Source organism: Phascolarctos cinereus, unplaced genomic scaffold (genome assembly GCF_003287225.1).
Source record: "Phascolarctos cinereus isolate Bilbo 61053 unplaced genomic scaffold, phaCin_HiC Scaffold_2;HRSCAF=192, whole genome shotgun sequence".
Lineage (NCBI taxonomy): Eukaryota > Metazoa > Chordata > Mammalia > Diprotodontia > Phascolarctidae > Phascolarctos > Phascolarctos cinereus.
Genome location: NW_027555625.1, coordinates 300,207,593 through 300,220,153, shown reverse-complemented (window position 1 = coordinate 300,220,153; position 12,561 = coordinate 300,207,593). Strand labels below are relative to the sequence as shown.

The window sequence follows — 12,561 nt, the reverse complement described above, 5'->3', positions numbered from 1 at the left end:
ATATATAATCTTTTGGAGGGGATGGAACTGTTGGGGCAGTGGCATGTAGTGACAGTGTACCAGATTTGGGATCACTCCCTGGGGTCAAATACCAGCTCTGCTACGTAATACTTAGGTGACCTCAGGCAAGTCACAATCTCTCTGGACTTCAGGACCCATTTCTCAGCTAAACTTTGTATTTTCTCTTTCTCACTAAAGAGAGAGCACTTAATAAATACTTAAGTGTATTATACCTCTAAGATGAGGTGATTGGATGAAATGATTTAAGCTCCTTTCAAGTCCTAAATATTATGATCCTATGAGCTAGTGTCAGAGCTGGGATGATAATCTAGGTCTCTTGAGTACCAGTCCTGGGCTCTTTCTACTATCTTGATATGTCTCCTTGTTTGTTCATATCTTAATTCATTAATCTTGTAAGAAGTGTGCTTTACAATTTGTTCTTGAACCTGTCTTTGCTGTTAAGTGGAAAAGGTATTTCTCTCCTTCATAAATATATTCTGCAAATTGACGAACATTTGCAAATTGCTTTGAGATACACTAATTTAAGGTGTGAAATAATAGATCTTGCAGGAAGGCACAGCCACATTTCTGGCATTGATTGATTCTTTCCCGTCTGGCCTGTGATTTGGGGAGGTAAAAATAGTCCTTATTTTCATCTTTTATCTTTTATCCTGATGCCATTCTTAAAAAAAGATGCACACACATGCCACAGAGCTGTCTTGGGCCATTATCATTGGCGATGTTAAAGGTTCCTTTCAGACCTGACCAGATTCTGTGTTCTAAAGGTCCTTCTAACTTTAACATTCAGTGTTCTGAGGAAAACTGGAATGGAGTTAGGAGACTTGGGTTCTAGTCCTAGCTCTGCTATTCAAATGTTCTCTCTCTGTCACTTTAAATCATTTCCTTTCCTCTGGGTTTCAGTTTCCTTAGCTGTAAGTTGAAGGAAGAATTTGGACTATATTTCCCCAAGACCCTTTTATGTGTCCTCTGGTTCTGTGTTCCAAGTTACCTTTCTGTGCAAATGTTCCATGTTTTCCGTTGCAGTGTTCTATGTTCTCAGGACCCTTGTGACTCTGAGATTCTGTGACTTTGTGGACTGAAAGCATTTCTGGAATGACTGCTGGCCTGCCGGGAGGCATCTGGGCACCATGTATGTATCTGTGAGTGTCTGTGCTTGACTGATGAGAAAGCTAAACTGTGGAGGAAAACTCACCTACACCCTTAGCACCTGTCATTCTGTCATTTTAGAGAGCAATGAGATTCGTTCATGAAAAAAAAGTGTTAGTTTAAAGAAAAGAAAAGAAAACTAAAGGTAGATGACTTCAGCCTTTCCTGTCTGAATTTAGTGACGTAAACACGATCCTATGGTTTGGCTAGGTCTGAATTAAGCAGCATTCTTGTGCCTGGCTGCCAGACACAGATTAGCAGGATTTACATGCTACAGTCAGTCATTAGGATAATTTCCTGTGACATTAAATTTGGAAAAATGAACTTGGGGCATGATCTAGCAATTCGACATCTGTCTCTCTAATGGGGCTTCTGGTGTGAAAACAAACACACCCACCCACCTCATTCCAAGCTCTGCAGAAGTTGTCACAAGCTTTGCCTTCTTTTTCCACAAGCTCTGAGGTATAGTAGAAAACCTGGACTAGGTCAAGAGATTTGTTTTTTAATTACAGCTCTACCACTTACGAGCAGTGAAACCTTTTGCAAGTCTTTCAACTATCATCATCGTCATCATCAGTAATAATAGTAAAAAAAATCGGTAAACACTTATTAAGCACCTATTATGTGCCAGGCATCGTTTTAGGTGCTGAGGATAAGAGGGTAAAAATGAAACTGACCCTGCTCTCAAAGAGCTCACATTCTGTTGGATTGCCATGTTATCCTACAGGATTGTTATAATAATAATAATGTTCCATTTATATAACGTTTTATATATATCATCTCATTTAGTCCTTGCAGCAACCTTACGTGGGTGAAAGGAGACAGTAGAGTGTAAATTTCTTGAAGGCAAGGGACTGTTTAGTTTTAGCCAGTGCCTGGCACGTGACAAAGCATCATTAAATGCCTCTTGTTGCTTTCAACTTTGAGAGGTTAGGCTAGAACAAAGATTTTCAACCTGGAGTCTGTGAATTTGTTTTTTAAATAACCACATTTCAGCATTTCCTTGGTGATCCTTTGTGTTTTATTTTATGCTTTTAAAGGCATTATTCCAAGAAGTCTTCACTGTAGGCTTCATCAGACTGCTGGAGGGATCTATGACACAACAAAAGGTGAAGAATTCTTGGAATAAAGGTTGTGTGTTGTCTGGGAGGTCCAGCAAGGAAAGTACTACCTAAAGGCAGCTCTATATAGAAAGCAAAGAGAGCTGGCTTTAGAACCACAGTGCTTGGTTTTGAATCTCTTCTCTGCCTTATACTACCTGGGTGACTTTGGACAAGTGACAGAACCTCTGGGTCTCAAGATTCCTTATTGGTGAGCCAGGGCACAGACTGTGTTTGGAAATGATCTGGGCTTCTGAACCCGGTGAGTGCTTGATTCCCTGTAACAGCAGAGGTGACGGTCAGCTCCCTGTGGTGCTCCAGAGAGAAGAGCCGGAGGGCCTCTGAGTTGTCCCCTATCATCACTGCCTGCAGCCGGCTTATCAGAAATGAGCCGGGGGACACTGGGGAGTAGCCTCATCTGTTCACATCACACCAACGTGGAAACTGGCAGACGTGGCAGACCTTAGTCTGTGTATTTCCAGTGCTGAGCCCATATCTAGTCATTCCTTGTATGTCTTGACAGGGCTTATTGTTGTTGTTTTTTCTCAGTGAATCATAATATATTAAATTGTCCTGTCCGGCTCTCACATTTCTTGTTGTAACATTTTATGGTCTAAGGTTCTTTCCAGATAACTTCTTGTTAAAATTTTTGGATGTCTTGTGTTGTAAGGTTCTTTCCAGGTCTGACATTCTATTTTCTAAATTCTTTTGAGCTCTTAACAGTCTATGCGTTTATTAGAGTTGTAAAGGGACTTTAGCTTTGTGCCCTAGCATTGTTATGTTCTAAGGTCCTTCCATCCCTAACATTCTCCATCCTAAATTCCTTTAAACTCAGTGTATGAATCTATCATTACATGGGTATCAAACTCAAATAGAAGTGAGGGCAGCTGAGCTGTACATACGGATCCCTGTGGGCTGCAGATTGACTCAGTTTATTGGGTTTTATTTGTTTTGTTAAATATTTCCCAATTACATTTTAAGCTGGTTCAGTCTGTACTCAGGAGGCCTTCTGTTTGACACCTTGGCTATAAGGGACTTTAGAGACCATTTTGTACAGTCCCCTAGTTTTACAGATTAGGAAATTGAGGCTCAAGGATTTAATTGACTTACCTAAGGTCACAAAACTAGGGAAGGGAAGAGTCTGGACTTTTGATTCCCAGTCCTGTGGACTTTCTGATCATTGGCTTCATCTTTAAAACTTAAACCAGGCTCTGTCTCACTTGAGGTGTGTGAAGGGTGACCAAGGGCATCTGCACTGAGGCCCCAAACTGGATCCAGATGCCACTAATTCTTCCTAAATTGCCTTCCCCAAAATAGAGAGGAGCAAGACAGCAGCTGCTCGGCGAGAGGCAGAATGTAAATGTCTAGACACTCTCAAAGTCCCTACAGTGTCCTGGGTGGGGGAAAGTATAGAAATGAGCTACTTTGCCTTGTCCCCTTCATTTCCTTTTTTAAAAAAAGTGGGACTTTAACATTTGAAGACGAGTACTCTCAGAGAGAGTAGAGCCCCTGGGTATACAGCTAACCTTAGTAACAGTACTTAATTCAGGAGGCAGATGTTTTGTTAATTATTTACATGGTGTTTGCTGTAGTTCACTGCTCCTTGAAGAGTCTGGCATAATGGTTGGGACCTGTGAGCAGCTGTCTGTCACAGATGGGGGGTGCAGGGGAAGAGGGGGGGAGCAGCACAACTAGGTGAGAAGTCCTCTTGTTTCCTTTCTAAAGCTTCTGCTGGCTCTGAACTGGCAGAAATAATCCCAAAGACCTTCTCTCACAGAAATATTATGTTCACAATGGGCATGAAGAGTGCAGCTGGAATAGTTGAGTTGTGTTGAATCATTTAGTAAGTATTATATGCAGACCACTCTGCTAGATGCTGGTTAGGACATGGTTCCTGTTCTTGTGGAGTTTACAAGCAGGGGGAGGTTGACACAAACTCAGGTAATGGAAATACATCCTCTGTGCATCAGAGGGAGCTACAGAAAAGGAGTGCTCTGTGAGATCTGAGGGAGAATGTTCTTTTTGAGTGGGGGTTGGCGTGGAAAGTCAGGGAAGACTTCATGGAAGAGGTGACGGTTGAGAGTTAATGGGGACACTCAGATCAGAGGTGAAGAGGCTAGCCATTGCTGGGAGAAAACCTGTCAGAGCAGGAAGCTGTTTTGTAACACAGAGTATTAGAAAACAGGACATCATTATGCACCCAGGAACAACCAGACACCCATGTACAAATACTCATATAAAGGACATTCATTTATTTATATAATTTTAGTTTCTTAAGGGCACATGCTGTTTTGTTTTTGTTTTTTGTATTACCAGTGCCTAGCACATGATAGGAATTGAATGAATTTCATTGATTCATGCTACATGTACATACAAGACCTTCAATTTCATTGTTGTAGGGAATTCGTTCCTGTATTTGGGCAACTTGGTAACCTGTGGATACACCAAGGGATACACAGAATGTATCAGAATCTGGATTTGAACTCAGGTTTTCCTGAATTCAAGACTAGCCCTCTATCCATTAAGTCATGTCATCTCGTCTGTGTGTGTATATATGTACATAGTTATAGTGTATATCTATATGCATGTAATTGCAGTATGTATGTGTGTATATACTGTCTGTAAGCTTATGCTCAGAGGAAGCAAATCTTGGGAAAGCAGAGACAGCTCAGTGGCTCCTGTTGAGGAAATTCTCCTTACCAGTGGTGTCAAAATCAAAAAGAAACGGGAGCAGCTAATCAGTACATAAGGATCTCTGTAGACTGTATGTTGACTTAGTTTTAAAAAGTAATATTATCTATATTTCATTGTATTTTTTTGTATTGTGTTTCATCAATTACATTTTAATCTGGTTCGGAGGCTAGGAGAGTGTTGGGGGCCCCATCAGGCTGTCTGTTTGACACCGTGGCTCTTCATTGTTCCACTAGATCCTTTGATTTAGAAATGTCCTGCTTCAGGCTGTCACAGTAGATTACAGTTTGTTTGAAGTTTCTGTGAGATATATCCTGGTCTTAGGCCCATAGAGAGTCATTGCCAATCATTGTGTCATGTTGTTTTTAAGCTTGGTGGGACGTTGACCTTAACAGGTGGAATAGAAGCCACGTGGGAGAGTAGAAAGTTCTCTCCTAGATTTCGGGGATCCCGATCCTAATTTAGGCTCTGCTTCTTACTTACCTTGTGCTGTTGGCAAGGCACTTAACCTTCATTCTCCATCTATAAAATGAGGCTGGTGAACTAGGTAGTCTCAAGGGTCCCTTAAGAGCTAACATTCTATGTTCTCGTATTAGCACCTATTTAGCAAGAAATTGGGCAACTAGGTGGTTCAACGGAGAGAGTGCTGGGCTTGGAGTAAGGAAGACTTATCTTCCTGAGTTCAAATTTGGCCTCAGACACATAATAGCTGTGTGACCCATGGCAAGTCACTTAACCCTGCTTGCCTCAATTTCCTCATCTGCAAAATGAGCTGGAAAAGGAAATGGCGGACCAGAAGAAACCCAAATGGGGTCAGAAAGAGTCAGACACAACTGAAACTGACCAAACAACAAAAGCAAGAATAGGATAAGATAGAGATGAGCCCTGTGATTTTATTGATACAGGGAACTTGAAGATAAGAAAATTCCTTTCACCATTGCAGGTTGGAACCTTCTTTGCCATTTATAGTCTAGCACTGAGAAGTTAAGTGACTTGCTCAGCTTCACCTAGCTAATATATGTTAGAGGTGAAACTTGAACCCAGGTCTTTCTGGCTTTAAGGGCAGTTCTCTATCCACTATACCATGATGCCACTTAGTATGCTTAATGCTCTCAGCAAGAATGATGAACTAAAATGCTTCTTAGCAAGAGTAATCAGTGAAAATAGGGAGCTACCAGGTAGCGATTGATTTTTGAGTACCCTAATCCCCACATCTTTGAGCCCCAGGTGAATTTCTTTCTGCTCTTACCCTACAGTGACAGCCTTCCCAGAGATGATTTCCGTAAGGCTGATTAGAGGACACCTTTGGTACCCCTAGATTGCTCATAGTCTGTGCTTTGAGGTTCTGTTCTGCCCTAGTGTTCTATGGTCTGAGATACCTTTCCTTTAACGTTCTGTGTTCTAAGGTATCTCCTAGCTCTAACATGCTGTTTTCTCTTTAGAAACTTCTGGCTTCTTTTCCTACCTAAAAGAAAGTTGACTAGAACAGGGAACTGAATCTGGAAATCTATACAATGAAAGCTTCACTTTCACATTTTGGGGGAGCTCAAACCAGCCTTTTGCTCTATAGAGGGTCAGTGTTTTTTCAGCAGAATGTGAGACCACTAACCGAAAAAGAAGCTAATGTATAGAAGCACTATAATGATAAGTTCTAATAATCAGATGACATCGGGTTAAAATATTTACAAACTAATGTTACATAACAATGGGGGAAGAGAAATCTGTGAAAGTCGTTATGATGGGTACTCAGAAGAAGTGAATGAATTTTTCAGATCATGTCTGATAACAGGACTCCTAATCTAAGATTAAAATCAATAATCTCTCTCACACAGCCATCTTCTCCACAGCAACATAGCTGCACATGAAGACATTGTCTAGAGCAGTGGGGTCAAATTCAGCTAGAAATACATTTCTCCCAACAGACTGCATGTTAGCTTAGAAAAATACAAATGAACATTATCTATGTTTTACTGTGCTTTTCTTTATTTTGTTCAATATTTCCCGGTTACTTTTTAATCTGGTCCTGCTGTTTGACCCTCTGGTCTAGAGTATCTCAGAATGATAAGCTTTTACCGTGAATTAGGAAACCATATCAAACCTCTCCTTCCTCCTCATTTCCCCTTCCTCTTTTTTCTTTCTAATAAATGAACTCTTCCCTGCTTGAGGGCATATTGAGAATACAATCAACCGGATAAAAGGAAAGTCTCAGTTTCTTCATCTGCAAAATGGAAATAGTGATACTTTACATTTTCCACATTTTATTCTCCTTCATACACACTATAATCTAGCCTTAGTGACTTATCTGCTGTTCCTGAGCCTTTGTACTTGCCTGTGCACTAGGCCTGAAATGCTGTGCTATCTCACCTCTGCCTCTTAGTTTCCCTACTATGAATTCCTTGAGGGCAGGTACCCTGTTTTTAACCTTCTCTGCATTCCCATTAGGTTAGCTAGGTAGCACAGTGAATAGAGCACTGGGCCTGAAGTCAGGAAGACCTGAGTTCAAATGTAGCCTTAGATGCTTTCTAGCTGTGTAACCCTGCTTACCTCAGTTTGCTCATCTGTAAAATGAGCTGGAGAAGAAAATGGCAAACCACTCCAGTATCTCTGCCAAGAAAACCCCAAATGGGGTCATGGAGAGTTGGACATGATTGAAATGAATCAGTAATACAGTGTCTAGTAAAGACTTAATAGGTATTTGTTGACTGACTGTTTACCTCCCAAAGCTGTTGTGAAGAAAGTTCTTTGTAAACCATAAACCTCTATGGCTATTACAGCATTATTATCATTATGATTCAAACTTCAGAAGTGTTTTGTTCATCTTGATCTCCTTTTGAGAACATACAGACTGTCTTCCATCTACTTAGTATGTATCTTGTAGGTAGCTACTTATTTATATATCTCCCACACTCACTGACAACAGGGACTATTTTTGTGTATCTTCATATCCCCAGTGTTTTGCACAGTGCCCAGCAAATAGTAAGCACTTAATAAACGCTTGTTAACTGATACACACTCCAAAGGTGCCTCACATCTGGCTGGGAAATTGGATGGAAAATTGTCTGTAAAAATTTGTGGGTGCCCAGCCTAGACCTGATGTAGGTCTAGGAGGTAGCTGTGATGAGGGGAGAAAAGTCTGGGACGTGGTGGGCAGGTGAGTGATGCCTGCTAACTGCCTTCTCTCTGTCCTGCCAATCTTAGGGTATTTTCCTTTGACATCACTTCTGGACAGCAGTTGGGGTTCCTGGCTCTGGGCAGACTATGGATGTTTGGTGGTATTTCTCTCCTCCCTTTCCTGTTCTCATAGTCCTTGCCTCAGAGAATGCTGCCTTTGATTTAATTCCCTCAACTCTTTAGCAAGAAGATACTGCATTGGAAATCATATCCATTTGACTCCGTGCTTTCTTAAATTACAAGGGTCAAAGACCAAATAATCAGGTCAGTGACCCTCTCAGGGTGAATGCCAAACAGGTGGCCCGGGAACTTTGGACTTCACCAACATATTGACACCCTCTGACTCCTCAAGCCCAAAACTTAGAGAGATCTTGGAGAATCGTTAGAGAGCAGGAGTTTGGTGGTCTGGGAAAGCCTCAGAATAATGTTGGAGGAAGTGCTAAATTTCAGCTAGAGGTTAGTGAAAATAATGATTTAATTTTTCCCTATCCAGTTTCATATATATTCTGAAAATCTATCCACAGACCCCAGATTAAGAACACCTACCATAGAATGTTAGAGCTGGGAGGGACCTTAGGACAGAGAATGTCAGAACACACAGTATCAGAACTGGAAGGGACCTCAGGAATCATCTAGTTAAATCCCCTCATCTACAAGCAGAGAAAATGAGGCCCCAAACAGAGAAATGACTTGCCCAAGATTACTCTGGGGGCCAGTAGCTAGAACATGGATCTCCTCATTCCCGGGCAAGCCCTGCTTCGACTATATGTATCTCTAGGGGACAGCTTGCACTGCTACAGGGTGTAGGACGTCTGTCACACATGTCTCATTTGTGAAATGGAGCCTTTCAATCGATGACAAGAAAAACGGATGTAGGATAGTTGGGATGATTCTGTTTGGCTGCCTGACCCGTCTGCTTGCTCATCTCTGCTGGGAGGGGACACATCAGGGACGGGAACAGAAGCTGCCTTGTTCCTGGCGAAGGCTCCAGTGTTTTCCCCTCTCCAGCTACTGAGCTCAGCCAAGTGTCTTCCTAGTTGAGAGAGAGAGAGAGAGAGAGAGAGAGAGAGAGAGAGAGAGAGAGAGAGAGAGAGAGAGAGAGAGAGACAGAGACTGAGGGAAAAGGGGGGGAGAGAAAAATTGAGAGAGACAGAGCGAAATGGAGAGATAGAGACAAGGAGAGAGAGGGAGAGGAGAAGAGAAGAGAAAGGCACCTGCTTAGTCACTTGGATCTTAAATAAAAGGCTGTGTTCTGGAGGACTTGGAGCCTGCTGAGTGTGCTCAAGAGCCCAGTTGCACCTATCAATTTGTCCTGCCTGCTTGTCAAGTAAAAGTGAACCCCGGACTTGAGACCAGCTATTGATATAGGGATAACAAAATAAAAATGACTCACGTTTTTGTAATCCATTGATGTTGACACAGCCCTTTACTTAGAGCATTCGTGAGGTAGGTAGTTCCATTTTACATTTGATAGTAAAACTGAGACTCAGAGAGGTTAGGGTCAGAGAGTAGGACCCAGGATTTGCATACAAGTCTTCTGATTGCATGTCCCTTATTCTGTGATAGATGATACCAAGGACCCTTTAGCAGCATGAATCAGGGGGGTCCAGAGCTCATAGCACAAGCTTGCAGACTTCACTCTTTGATGTTACAATTCAAGACTACATATTAATTCAACAAATATTTATTAAACTGCTACTATGTAAAAAGTCCTACAAAGAGTTCTGGGCTAGGAATAAAAAGACCTGAGACCAAGCCCTGACATTTCTTCATTTTGTGATTTTGTACAAGTCACTTAACTTCTGAGCAACACTTTCTTCCTCTGTAAAATGAGACAGTCATACTGGCTTGTACTGGGGTGAGATCTCTTATAGCTCTAACACATCATGTTCTAATGTTTTAGAGAATAGGGTTTGAACTCTGGCTCTAATATTTAATAGCTGCATGACATCAAGCAGATCACCTCACTTTTCTGAGCCTTTGTTTCCCAATATCCTTCTAGTTGGTCTCCATGCCTCAAGTCTCACCCCACTCCTATCCATTCTCAACTACCAAAGTAATTTTTCTAGAGCACAGGTCTGATCATGTCACTTCCCCACTCAGTAAACTCAGCTGGCTCCCTATTACCTCCGAGATCAAACATGAGATCCTCTGTTTGGCTGTTGAAACTAGTGACAACCTAGTCTCTTCCTATGCTTCAGTCTTTTTATACAATCCAGATAACATTGGCTTACTTGCTATTTCTCAAATGTGAGGAAGGTCTCCCGTCCCCATGCCTTTGCCCTGGTTGTCCCCCATGACCAGAATGTCCTCCCTCGCTGTCACCACCTTCTAGCTTCCCTGACTTCTTTCAAGGTGGCTGTCTAATGCCTTCAGAGATTATCTTCTGTCTACCCTTGTTTATGTCTTAATATGTACCTAGGTTTTTTTTTACATGTTGCCTCTCAGTAGACTGTAAGCTTCTAGAGGGCAGGGCCTTTCTTTGTATCCTTAGTACTTAATATAGTGTCTAGAATATAGTAGGTGCTTAATAAGTGGTTGTTGAGTAATTAAAATGAAGATATTAATATTTGTGCCACCTCTCTCACAGGTTTCTTGTGAAGTGGTATGTGAACAATAATGCACCATAGAAATGTGAGTATTATTATTAGACACAGTTCTTGCCATTAGATGTATGTAATCCAGTAGAGGAGGCAGAACATATATAATACAAATTAGAATGTAATTAAGTTCATAAGAGAAAGAGAACTCTTTGTATTGATCAGAGGAGGAAAGAGACTTCCTTTAAGAGCAATACTTAAGGAAGACTTCATGGTGGAAATTGGATCTGAGCTGGGCCTTAAAAGAAGGAAAGGATGAGATTGGGCAAGAGGGTGTTTCGTATGTTGGTGGCAGGGCACAGTATAAACAGAGGCCAAGATTTGATGTTTCTGGATTCCACTCCAACAATGTACTATTTGAATGCTTATCACGAGTCTCCTCATCTTTATGGTATTTAGAGGGTAATTTTTAACTTGACTAAGCTCCTTTCTTCCTCCAAACATCAATCATTCAGTTTATAATATCCTGTTAGTTGTGTAAGGACTTGGCTCCTGTGAAGGAGCACGGATTCTTAATGAAATCAAGAGAATTATTTCTAACCAAAACCATTGGGGAATTTCTATTAGTATCTGTTAAGATTTACTGAGGGACTTTTTGGTATTCCCTGTAATAAGAAAGTGAATTTTTAAAAGTCATGCAATTTATAGAATTCTTTCCTCAGGAGCATCATTTCAAGCAAGGAGTTAGGAGTGTTGTTGGCACTTGAATTCTGACCCAGAGATTTTGAGTTCCAAGTACAGGGCTGTCTAGCCTGTTCTAGGCACAAACTGTTAGGACATGTAATGCCATCGCTGGGAACATAGAATGCTAGAATATAGGGCACAGAATGTCACACCCAGGAGGGAACTTGGAGTATAGAATGTTAGGACTGGAAGGAATTTTAGAACATGGGAACTGAATGTTGGAAACTGTCTAGGCCAGTGCTCCATATTTGGTAGATGAAGAAAGTGAGACCCAGAGAAGATGAGTTAACTTACTTTAGGCCACAATGTAATAGTCTCAATTAGTGACTGACTTGAAGTCTAGTGCTCTTTTTACTACATCATGTTTGAGCCTTATAGTGGATTTTCTAAGAAATGTTGTTAATATTTGGTACCTGAATTTTAGGGCAGAAAAAAAAGTAACTTTCAGATGTCTTACAGAGACTTTTTCCTTTTTAAATTGATGATCTTTGTTTGGTGTTTGTCTTTGTGATTGGGACAGGAGAAACTGAGTCAGAAAAGGTTATTTTTAAAAGTTCCCAAGAGGCCTCATGGCCGTCTGTGAGGACGATAAGATTTTTTTATCATGTCTGGAAAAGGCTTTTTTTTTTTATTTTAAAGCACTCTCCTGTCCAGCAGCTGGCAAACAATACTTAAAAAAAAAAAAAAGGAAATGTTCTGTATTCACAAATGGTTGTAAAGCGCTTAAATACATCTATTAAAATCAGGAGTCATGAAGGCTAAATGCTGCAGCACAGAGCTGTGTTTCTGTCGCTTTCTGCAATGGGGAAGCCTAATCTTTGGGGCTTTCTCACCCTTTTATGCTTTTCCTGTTGTATATTTGTAAAATGAAGCTTCTGCTGGCAAAAGCAGGTTTTAGCAACTGCAACGGCTCTTTGAGGATCTAATAAGGCCCCCAAGGAGCCTGTGTTCTAGTTATGCTTTTCTTCCCCCCCAGAGGGAAACTGTGATATTCCTGTTCCTATAGAAAAAGCTGCTTTCCTAACACTTTGGGCTGAGCGCACCATAGATCTTGCGTCCTATTAACGGAATTACAGCCATAACTTCTGGAAGACAAAATTAGCCCTTTGGAATTGGCGGTGGGAGGGGAGCAGGAGAAGCTGTTGTGC

General features: G+C 41.3%; 1 protein-coding gene across 2 annotated transcripts in view; it reads left to right on the top strand.

The window, feature by feature from the left end:
- Positions 1–12,561, top strand: part of NEK6 (NIMA related kinase 6) — a 125,964-nt gene that overhangs the window by 5,305 nt on the left and 108,098 nt on the right. The window contains exon 2 of one of the 2 annotated variants that reach the window (XM_020967528.2): positions 10,720–10,763. The exons of the other annotated variant lie outside the window; for it this stretch is intronic. The gene's annotated coding sequence lies outside the window, so the exon portion shown is untranslated. The remainder of the gene's footprint in view (positions 1–10,719; positions 10,764–12,561) is intronic. 2 annotated transcript variants of the gene reach the window in all.